Source organism: Leucoraja erinacea, chromosome 18 (genome assembly GCF_028641065.1).
Source record: "Leucoraja erinacea ecotype New England chromosome 18, Leri_hhj_1, whole genome shotgun sequence".
Classification (NCBI taxonomy): Eukaryota; Metazoa; Chordata; class Chondrichthyes; order Rajiformes; family Rajidae; genus Leucoraja; species Leucoraja erinaceus.
The window spans coordinates 15,299,133-15,302,176 of NC_073394.1; the positions used below are offsets into that span (position 1 = coordinate 15,299,133).

Genomic DNA, 3,044 nt, shown 5'->3' on the forward strand with positions numbered 1-3,044 from the left:
CACGACAATCTCTCTTGGCGGGAGCCGGTGCGACTTCAGCTCCAGTAAAGGTAGGGGTCGCCGACAACCGGTGGAGCACTCGGGAGCCGTCAATCTGACGACTCGGAAAACAGCCCAAGGACCTACAGGGTAAGGAGCGCTACGTGGGTCTGTGGGGCTGAGAAGCTAAAAATAGCAGCGAGCGGTCGGTGCCCGTGAGCACCGGGTACGCGTTGGAGCTGCTGGGCCTGCGTCGCGAGCGGCCAGTTCCCCGAGAGGACTGCACCGCGTTGGAGCACCGCAGGCCCAAGTGAGGGGGGAGCGGCACAGTGCAGAGCACTGCACCACGTCAAAACCAACATATCTGCGGTTGCGAGCGGCCAGCTCCCCGAGAGGACTGAACCGCGTTGGAGCACCGCAGGCTAACGGTAGTACGGGCGGCTCAGTGCCGTGGGCACTGCACCGCGCTTTGGAGCACCGCAGGCCAACGGCACTACAGGGAACTCAGTGCCCGTGAGCACTGCGACGCGTTGACACTGCGGGACCTGCACCTGCGAGAACATACCGCGTTTGCAGCGATGCAGGTCCAAAAAAGAAGAGCAAATCCTCGAGTGGGTAAGTCCCATAGCAGCACCTTATACAGGACTGTATCTCACTTCTACTATTATAGGGAAGTGCTGGAGGAAAAGACAGGGAGAAGGAAGCAGCACCTTTTCTTAGGGCTATAATCATGCTTCTCTCCCTCCAGTAGACTCTTTTGTCAGAAGAGTGCTGGGGTCTAGTCTAGGGCAAACCTAGAGCTGTAATAATGAGGTAATGCTTTTTCTAAGTCACAAAGTACATAGAGTGCATTATTGGTCTTTTCCTGATAGAAATACAGGAATACTTATGTTGTAACTGAAGGATTTAGCAGTCCAAAATATTTACTGACAAATTCCATTCCCATCTGGGAAGTCACATGGGAATGTCTGTCTATGTTTCAGGCGGAACAACAGTACAGCTGTGAGTAAAGCTAACTGGGAAAGATCTACAAACCAGGTTAGAAACCAGCATAGACCATATGTTTTCTATCTACTGCAGGGGCAAACATTAGCTGACACTTGCCACTTGGGATTGTAAATCCCTGAATGTACTAAACTAATCAATTTATGCATCTGGTTACATCCAACCGGGATTGACACGGGCCTGTGTAAACCCGAAACCTAGCAATATCTTTTTATTTGGAGGGGACCGATCTAAAAGGTCAAGGAGTTGGACAATGAAGCCAAATTGGAGCTCATCTAAACGTCCAAACATCATCCTCAAAGGTATCGCCCCTATATCTGAAGATGTGTACACCCACAACACACGGCCTCGGGGATCCAGATGAAAACAGTAAAACCAGAAGGAAACAAGGAGGTTGGTGCGAGAAGACATCGAATAAATAATTTTTTGACACTCGTATCTTAAACAGTATCCGGGGATACACAATAGAATTTTACAACACATAATCTTCTTGTCCAGCTGATACATCGAGAGAGGAATTTGGAGGAGAACACCAAATGGATATTGGGCTATAGTATTTGCTGATGTTTCTACACGATATGGAACACCAGATGCCGATCTACTCGTATCCAGACATAATCACCAATTACCAAATATGTCATAAGGGATACAGGCACTGGACATCAGCAACGGATGTGTTTTAGCTGCATTGTAAGGGAAGAATTATTATCTACGCATTCCCTTCCTAACAAATAGGATATGGCGCTTGACGCATCAAACATAGATCAGATCTCGGCTTTTGGCCAAGATCAAGCATAATATCTGGGTTTTTATCAGTTTAAATATCTGATATGTCCCTTATCTAGGGACCATATATTAAAAATAAATAAATAAATAAAATAAATAATACGATATATTCGTTAAGAACGGAAACCTTTTCTATTGTTAAGTATATTCGTTTTAAGAACGAAAATGGCAAGCATTGATTCAAAGGATGCTTACTATTTTCAGTACCCATAACAGGTGACCACGGACGTTATTTTATCTAATTGGATGGCTCAGCTCTAGCAGTATAGAGTACTACCTAATGTGTTTACATTAGCACCTAGGTTATTTACAAAATATAACAACCAGCCACACAATGGTAATGGCTTCGTTGGATGACATACTAATTGGCGGGAACTTAGGACAGGCTGAACAAACTGTAACAGCCACTTAACAATTATTGGAAACTAGGATTCATTATCCATCCAATTAAATCAAAATTAAAGCCTTCAAATTAAAGGGTTTATTTGGGGTTCACCAATAACTCAGTTCCTCATGTCAGTAACTTTGCCAACAGAGGTTACAACCTTAATAAAGGCATACAGCAAAATCATTGACATCAGGATAAACCATCCATCAGACTGGTAGCAAGAATTTTGGCAACAGGTGGTACTGGGAATATGGGTTCCAGCCACATAAATCAGACCCTTACATTATAAAGATTTACAGAGGGCCAAAATATGAGCTCTTAAAATTAATGGTGATGATTTCGATAGAATGATGAAGCCATACAGAAGCCATATTGGAACTAAATGGTGGAAAGATAACATTGGGCATTGCTCCAATCCTATCATTGTCAGCAACCAGTCTATGGTCCTACATATGCATGCTATGCACTAGGATGGTGTGTTACCAATTCCATCTCCAGCTGTGGAGGAAGATGGAATACACAGGAAGCATCATTATTACTAACACTGGGCATAACTACCTGGAAATATTGGGTGTTTTTTCATGGCCTAAAGTCATGTTGCTCTGGAATATGTTAAACAGGTTATTAGATTATAAATTAACAATACTACTGTGGTAGCACATATCAACTGTGGTAGCACATGGGTGAAAGGGAATCTACATCATGTAACAATCTGGCCAACACAATTTGGCAACCTCATCAGTAGGGGTGTTTTTAATAGTACCCCACTGACCTACCCAACCATGATTCTCGGCGGTACTGGGAATGAGATTAGAACCATACAGCACCATCCTAAACAGACGATGAAGAATGGGGAAAACCACCCATGCCATGAACATATAAATCG

General features: G+C 44.0%; 1 pseudogene; it reads left to right on the forward strand.

The window, feature by feature from the left end:
• Window positions 1–1,747: 1,747 nt before the first annotated feature.
• On the forward strand, window positions 1,748–1,859 carry LOC129706014 (U2 spliceosomal RNA; annotated as a pseudogene).
• The last annotated feature ends 1,185 nt before the right edge of the window (window positions 1,860–3,044 follow it).